General features: G+C 40.1%; 1 pseudogene; it reads right to left on the bottom strand.

The window, feature by feature from the left end:
- Positions 1 to 8,648: 8,648 nt before the first annotated feature.
- On the bottom strand, positions 8,649 to 8,766 carry LOC126107208 (5S ribosomal RNA; annotated as a pseudogene).
- Positions 8,767 to 9,065: the final 299 nt, after the last annotated feature.

Genomic DNA, 9,065 nt, shown 5'->3' with positions numbered 1-9,065 from the left:
TTTGTTTCCTGAACCTGATGCCGCAGCATTAATTTCTTATCGATTCTTAATAATCGTAGATAAAGTAGATCTAGGTATTCCAAACTGCTCTGCAATTGTTGTTTTCTTGGTACGACAGTCCACTTCATCCAGAATCTTAAGCTTTAACAGTACATTTAGAGCTGTCTGTTTCCTCTTTGCCATTTTCGCGTGCTACAGTACTGGTTGTAGCTGTAGTTTTTATTCAGCATTACAACTCGATACGGCTACGACTAACAGAACACCTGTCAAGTCGGGCACTTTGAGTACATTCCTAAAAGCTGCTGCACACATTATTGAATGTCTTACAGTGTACAGCATACGCTGATTGTTGAGGTGATAATCGCGGCTACCGACCTGCAATACGTTAAAAACGAGTCAACAATAAGTAGAATTAGCTTTGTAGCTACATTTCCTACATTTATTACGGAAAAAATTACGCTTTAGAATTCTCTAAGGTCGGAAGTTTGTGTTACAGTGAAATTTAATTACGCTAGGAACTGAAACAGAGTTCGTAATTTATATTAACCGAAATTCGTGTTAACCGATATAACATACCATAAGAACTAATGTATTCCTGAATGAGATTTTCACTCTGCAGCGGAGTGTGCGCTGATATGAAACTTCCTGGCAGATTAAAACTGTGGGCCGGAACCAGACTCGAACTCGGCACCTTTGCCTTTCGCGGGCAAGTGCTCTACCATCTGAGCTACCGAAGCACGACTCGCGACCGGTACCCACAGCTTTACTTATGCCAGTACCTCGTCTCCTACCTTCCAAACTTTACAGAAGCTCTCCAGCACGACTCACGACCGGTACCCACAGCTTTACTTCTGCCAGTACCTCGTCTCCTACCTTCCAAACTTTACAGAAGCTCTCTTCGCAGGAGAGCTTCTGTAAAGTTTGGAAGGTAGGAGACGAGGTACTGGCAGAAGTAAAGCTGTGGGTACCGGTCGCGAGTCGTGCTTCGGTAGCTCAGATGGTAGAGCACTTGCCCGCGAAAGGTAAAGGTGCTGAGTTCGAGTCTCGGTCGGGCCCACAGTTTTAATCTGCCAGGAAGTTTAATGTATTCCTGGCGGAACCAATATTTTTTTCGCGTTAGCCGCGAGTTCGTCTTATGCGAGTTCGCCCTAACGAGGTTATACTGTACTGCTTTTCTTCATTTCTTCATATGTAACATCGTCTTTAAGCACCAGATCTGTTCCCCACATGATCGTCCTTTTCTGAACCCGGTCTGGTATTTACCAATTAGAGGATCTGCTTGGGATGCTATCCTGTATAAAAGTGCTTTGGAAAGGATATTGTAAGCGACTTGGAGCAGGGAAATTCCTCTGTAATTGTTGATGTCTGTCTTGTCGCCCTTTTTGCGTAGCGGGTTGAATTAGAGCGTATTTCCAGTCCTCTGGTATTTGCTCCGTCATCCACGCGTATTATTACTATTACTATTATTGTTGTTACTATTATTATTATTATTATTATTACTGTTTTTCTTATTGGCAGTGACTGGATTTGTGCAAGTGTGTTGATAAGCATAACTACTATCTATACAGGAGATACGATTAATTCCACACTCTCATATTAAACTGAATCTAAAAATTTGTGAACACCCAGAATGCATGCTCACAAGTCGCCGCTGCCTATATGGAAAAGTGGACAGGCAGTGGCCACATAATGCCTGTAGATAGGGAAAACTGGCCACCATGTAAGCCTCCAAAAAAAATGTTTATAGTTATCAGAGCATTTCTTTTTCCACAAAAAAATACTTGCTTTCATACCTAATGTGCATTCAAAATGCATAAGCGGCAAGCTTCTATTAAAAATTATGAGTTGGTGAAAATTCAATTTTCCTTAGCGTAGCCACTTTACGCCACCTTGCCCCACATATCATAAGCCAATTCCATCAGTTGGTGTTGTGGCCTCTTTGAGTCCGGGTGTAACACAGGATGCCAGCAGGTTCTTCCATTTCTATTGATTTTGACCCACTCGTTGCCAATTCAAACTGGCTGTCTTCCTTAAGTCTCTGTCCCATCCGTCCAGTGGTCTTCCCTGATGGCTATGACCAATGTTAATGAATCGCCAGCAGCAGCACGCAACAGAAGTAAGACACTGTAAGTGCACTCTAGCCGAAATGTTTGCCGAAGATTCTAACTGCAACAATTTATACACTTCTCACAACGACAAACTAAGGACAGTGAAGTACAGCACAGAAATGCAGCAAACAATAATGGCTGCATACCTCATACCGTTCGATCAGCTAACTGACGTTGATTGCAGTTAAAAACAAATAATTACTGGCCGAATCATTCCGACTTCTAAGAGTTCAGAAAGTATTCGGAATACATCGATATAGTGGAAAGCAACTGACTCTTTATTCACACTGAGTGATGAGTGCTACCAACATAAAATTTCAAGCTTGTTATATATTTCTAGATTGCCAGTGGGATTTTGACAGTGTTCCCTATAAATGCTTCTAATCAGATGGAGTACTGTCACAATCGTGCAACTGTATTCGTGATTTCCTGTCAGAAATTGACACTGTAGCAACTGGCAGGAAGTCATATAATGAGACAGACGCGATATCTGCAGTTTCAAATGGTTCAAATGACTCTTAAGCACTATGGGACTTAACAGCTGACGTCATCAGTCCCCTAGACTTGGAACTACTTAAACCTAACTAACCTAAGGACATCACACGCATCCATGCCCGAGGCAGGATTCGAACCTGCGACCGTAGCAGCCGCCCGGTACCGGACTAAAGCGCCTAGAACCGCTCGGCCACAGAAGCCGGCTATCTGCAGTTTCTCACGGAAGTATTATTGATCCTCTGCTTTTCCTAATTCGTAGAAAACTATTTGGGAGGCAATCTGAGCTGCATTCTTAGATTGTTTGCAGATGATGCTGTAATTTTCCATCTCGTGAAGTTATCATATAATGTAAACCAATTACAAAATATTATAGACACGATATCTGCATGGTGCGAAAAGTGGCAGTTGATTCTGATTAATGAAAAGCGTGAAGTTTCCACGTGATTACAAGAAACAATTCGCTAAATTTCGCTTACATGGTAAATCACACACATCTAAAGGCAGCATATTCAGCTTAACACCTAGGTATACAATTACGAATAACTTACGCTCATACCATTACATAGAAATTGTTGTGGAGAAGGTGAACCAGAGATTGAGTTTTATTCGCAGAACACTTAGAAGATGCAACACAGAAGAGACTGCCTCCACTATGATAGTGCATTCTCTTCTGGAGTATTTCAGCGCAGCATGGAATCCTTACTGGTCAGGATTGAAGGAAGACATCGTAAAAGTTCAAAGAAGGGTATCTAGTTCTGTATTATCATGAAATAGGGAAGAGAATGTCATGGATACGATAATCGAATTAGGTTGGCAATAATTAAAACGATTCTGTTTTTCGTTGTACTGAGATCTTCTAACAAAATTTACTTCACCAACTTTTTTATGTGAATGCGAAAATATTTTGCTAACGAACACCAACATATGGAAAAATGAGCATCAGAGTAATAGTAATAATAATAATAATAATAATAATAATAAAGAACAAAGAAAAGTATGAGAAAGGGCAATTATAATAACTAAAAGCAAACTTGAAAAGAAGAAAGTGGGGGAAATTAAGGAAATCTTTAAAAAATAATATCTCTGATTTTATCAGACATTTAACAGCAGACTTGGCTTACGCAGCACTGAAAATTGCGAAATATTTGCAAAATATTTTGATCAACTTCTTAATTGTCCAGAACCAATCCATAAACTGGAATTGTCAAAAATTCATGAAAATCGAGAAGAAGATTTAACTTTGAATACCAAAGACATTGAAGAAGTATTTACAGCCTTAAGAAACAATAAAGTTAGTAGAGAAAACTCTACAACCGAAGGACATTTGAAATGATCTCTACCAAAAATTTTAAAAAAGAGCTAAAGTTAATTTTTGAGGAAATCTAGAAAACAGAAAAAAATTCCAGGGGCCTGGAGCGAAGCCTTCATACATTCACTGCACATGAGAGGCAATAACCAAGATGTTAAGAGCTACAGAGTAATCTCTTTGTGAGCTGCTACATATAAAATATTTTCCTATATTTTACTGAGTGGAATAGAAACAACACTGGACAGTCATTTACTTGAATATGAAGGTGATTTAGGAAATGCAGAAATGTTTAACCATAGAACACTGAAGGGGCGACATTATTACTAAACCATAGTAAATTTTACCACTCCATATTTTACTCAGAGGAAGTCATAATTTGCAGTTTATGCACTAGTTAATTACGATTATAAGACCTCGTATGGTTCATCACACAGAAAAGTAGACAGTGTCCTTTTTTACGCCCTTTAATGACAATAACAGATTGTTGGGAACCACGAATTGGTAACGACTTCAATTGTAAGTTTTTATGAAACTTTAGTAATCTAGGGTTAATCTAAAATCAATCCTTTGCCACTGATTACTGAATACAAAAGACATTGTAGTATTCAATTATTATTGATTTCTCCATCTTAAGACTACTTCAATTAATTAAAGAGAATTTTACACCAGACATTGTAGTAATATTTGCTGATTTCAAAAAGGTCTTTGATTTCGTTGACATAAAAACTATGAGCCCACATAAAGTAATTGGAGAACACTGTGTCAGGTCTAAATTAGCAAATGTAATTCGTGAAATACATACAGACACAGCATGTAAAATGAAATTTATGACAGAAATATCTCACCACTTCGAAATGGATGGAGACGAGGGGCTATCCCCAATTTTCTTAACCGTGTTCTAGTAAAAAAAAAAAGTGTAAATTTGGCATGGAAAATGTATGAATATAAGATCTGACGAATAGGATTGGGAAAAGAAACAAAAATACTGGGATAAACTGTCTCACTTTTGCAGATGACTTTGCTGTATTTTCCGAAAATGAGAGATCTGCTGTAACACAACTTAATCTCTTGGAAGAAATAGCCAGTAGGACTGGCTTTAGAATTACTGTAAAGAGAAACAAATATCTTATGAACATTAAAAATGCATAGAAGAATGTTTGGCAATAGATATTGCTCAAATTGTACAGGTTAAAAAATTTAAATATCTTGGTGAAATAATCTAAGAAAACGATATGGAAAAATCTGTATAGAGGAAAGGATATATAAAATGGGAAGAGCAAATGCTATAACATAACGCTTTTACAACAAGAAATGTATGAGTAAAAAAAAAGGAAAAAAACAGAAATAAGGTTTCACAGCACAGTAGAGAAAGTAGAATGTCTATGTATACAAGAGTATGTCTATCATGGAACTATAATTTGGGTAAATGAGACATACTAGAACAGCGAATTATGAGGAAGCTGTTACACCCACGAAAAACTGTATAAGGTTAGAAATTCCATAGTAATGACGACATTTATCGAAACAGAAAATGCTTCAGAATTAGTAATGAGGAAAAGGAGACTGGTACTTTTTGGGTATTTATACAGGATTAAAGACAGTAGATCAATCAAAATTAGCTTCAGATATCTCTGGAATAAGAAGTCAACAAATAGTTGGTTTCATGAAGGAAAAAGGTATTAAGGAAAAAAAAATACTTTAAAAGCTGAAGAAACAGCTGACAGAGTTGTGTTTAGGGAAAAAGTATTGTATGCACATGGATTCCAAGAGAAGACAGTGGAAAAAAAACTGGACTGAAATGTTGAGAACATAAGAAGAAAAAAATAGTGAAAAGACTAAAGAGTAATTGAAGAAAAGAAAAGAAAAAACAATAAAGAAATGAACTTGGCACACGGTCATTAATCGGCACATTCAAGATGAAAATATTATTATTATTATTATTATTATTACTATTATTATTATTATTAAGGAACTGAATTTGGCACATGATGATTAACTGGCCCATTAGAGAAAAATATTAATACTAATAATAATAATAATGAGAGAAATTGGATCTCGCAGAGAAGGATTTGCCATTCAATTTTGCCACTTTACATTCGCGAGTGGAACGGTAGAGAGAGAGAGACAGAGGGAGGGAGTGTTTTAAATTTGTTTTATGAACCCTCTGCCAAGAATGTAAGTGCGAATTGTGTAGTAGTCAGGCGAGCTCACCATCCCAGTCGCCCGAGCCCTTGCAGTGGCGCGCCGTCAGGACCCAACCGGGCGCCACCAGACTTCCGGAGCAGTCTTCGTACCCCTGCTTGTCTTTGGTGATGAGGTACACGGCGAAAGGATACAGCCCCACGTGTGTCTGGAATCCTCCGAATATCCGGTTCGTGGTGAACTCCTCGCGTTTCCGTTCGCGTCGCATTCCTTCCAAGGCCGCCTTCCCCTCCTGAATCTCCTCCGGCGTGTTGTAGCCACAGCTCACGAGCGCGACGACAGCGCTCCATGTGGTCAGTCGCCACACTAGCAACATGACCCGTCGATATACAATTCAACCACGAAAATCAATTTTTCCTTCCGCCAAACAATGAGAAAACAGGAGTAGCCACCTCAGCGTACGGCGGTTTTCAACTGCGAGGAGCGTTGCTCTAAATTTTCATCGTCCATTCAGCACGTCAAAGCGGCGGTGATTATGAAAACATCACTGAACAACATTTAGCTCCTTCTGCAGATATTCAGCTGTTCTGTGGTCTCAGCTGTAAACTACGTATTATCTCTGGCGCGCTCATATCGTGGGCATATCTATGGAGTCAAATATAGAGTAGATCTACGTCTACATCTACATTTACATGACTACTCTGCCTGGCAGAGCACTCATTGAATTACCTTCAAGTTATTTGTCTACCGTTCCACTCACAAACAGCGAGAGGGAGACGCAAATCGTTAAAGTTTTCTGTGCCAGCTCTGATTTATCCAATTTAATTCTGAAGATCATTTCTCCCTGTTTATGTGGGCGCCAGCAAAATATCTTCGCATTCAGAGGAGGAAGCTGATGATTGAAATTTCATGAGAACGTCCTATCGCAATGAAAAACGCCTTTGTTTAAATCATAGCCACCCCATTTCGCGTATCATTCCTGTGACACTTTCACCCCTATTTCGCTATTGTACAAAACGAGTTGTTCTTCTTTTGAACTTTTTCGGTGTCTTCCGTGAATTCTATCTTATATGGATCCTAACACTGCTCAGCAGTACTCGAGAAGAGGGCGGAAAAGCGTAAGGAGGCGGTAGAACTGTTGCACTTTTAACTGTTCTGCCAATAAATCCCTGTCTTTGGTTGGCGCATATCTTCTTTTCTAAATCAAAATCTACATATACATGATTACTCTGCAATACAGAATCAAGTGTCTGTCAGAGGGTTTATCGAAAACACCTTTAAGCTGCTACCCTACCGTTCCACTCACGAAAAGCGCGCCTAAAAAACAAAGACTTAAATCTTTTCGCGCGAATTCTGATTTCACTTGTTTATTTTGATGGTCATTTCTCCCTGTGCACGTGGGCACCAACAAAATATTTTCAAACTCTGAGGAAGAAACAGGTGATTGAAATTTCATGAAAAGTTCCTGCTACACCGTAAAACGTCTTTGTTTTAATGACTGGCACTGTAATTCGTGTGTCATATTCGTGGCAATCTCCCCATTGTCGAGCGATAATACAAAACGAGCTGCCTTCTTCGAAATTCTTTGATGTCCTCCATCAAACCTATCTGATGCGGATCCCACACCGCTCAACAATACTCCACAGGAGGACGGACAAGCGTAGTGTAGGCTGTCTCTTTAGTAGATCTGTTCCATTTTCTGAGTGTCCTGCCAATAAATCGAAGTTTTTGGTTCGCCTTATCCACAACATTATCTATGTGATCGTTCCAGTTTAGGTTATTCGTAATTGTAATCCATAAGCATTTAGCATTTAGATTTGTGCGATTTACCGTGCAACCGAAATTTAGCGGATTCATTTTAGTAGGACTACTCACGCGGACGACTTCACACTTTTCATTATTTAGAATCAATAGACATTTCGCACACTATATAGATATCTTGTCTAAATCATTTTCAATTGGTTTTGATCATCTGATGACTTTACAAGACAGTAAATGAGAGCATCATCTGCAAACAATATAACGTAACCCGAAGTGGGTCGCGATATTCTTTAGAACCTCACGCTTAAATCAGAGATTCAGCGGTATTTTCGGTAACCAGCTGAGATTTTTCAGGTCTCTGTGGTTGGAGACAGTACAGAATGACTCGGATATTAGGCTAAGGAGATGGATATTGTGATGACAGGGTAAATGAGACTCTGCGTTGGCCTGCTTTTCATTGCTTCTTCACGTATTAGCAAGGAACATTCAGAAGAGGGCATGCACTACTTCATAACTTCAGAAAGCGTAGAAGACAGATGAGCTTTACAACCAGTTACCAGAAGAAATAGCTACCTCGGCTTACACCTTTGTTAATAGTGGAGTAGACTCAGTAGTGAACTAAAAACTGAACTAAACTCCTCCCGAGCAGTCCATGAAGGCCCAACGGCACCGACCGGCCGCCAGGTCATCCTCACGCACAGGCGTCACTGGATGCAGATATGGAGGGGCATGTGGTCAGCACACCGCTCTCCCAGCCGTATGTCAGTTTCCGAGCCTGGAGCCGCTACTTCTCAATCCTCAGTTTGCCTCACAAGGGCTGAGTGCACCCCGCTTGCCAACAGCGCTGGGCAGACCGGATGGTCACCCATCCAAAAGCTAGCCCAGCCCGACAGCGCTTAACTTCGGTGATCTGACGGGAACCAGTGTTACCACTGCGGCAAGGCCGTTGGCATCAGTAATGAACACTGATAAGAAAAAACATTATGGCTATTTCCCACCGCGACGTTGGATGCCGCCTGGTAGCGTTGCGGGCATGTGACACGGTAACAAAAGTATGTAAGCGTAGCAGACACGGACGGGGGATCACCCAAGTCAAGATATGGGCTGTAAATGGGGAAATGCACTGAGATAAGCGACTTTGACAAATGGCAGATTATTATTGCGAAAAGTCTGTGAGCGAGGATCTCGAAAACGGCGAAGATAGTCGAATGTTCACGTGCTACTGTCGCGAGAATCTACGGAAAGAAGTA

Source organism: Schistocerca cancellata, chromosome 10 (assembly GCF_023864275.1).
Source record: "Schistocerca cancellata isolate TAMUIC-IGC-003103 chromosome 10, iqSchCanc2.1, whole genome shotgun sequence".
Lineage (NCBI taxonomy): Eukaryota > Metazoa > Arthropoda > Insecta > Orthoptera > Acrididae > Schistocerca > Schistocerca cancellata.
This window is presented reverse-complemented; position numbering and strand designations above follow the sequence as displayed.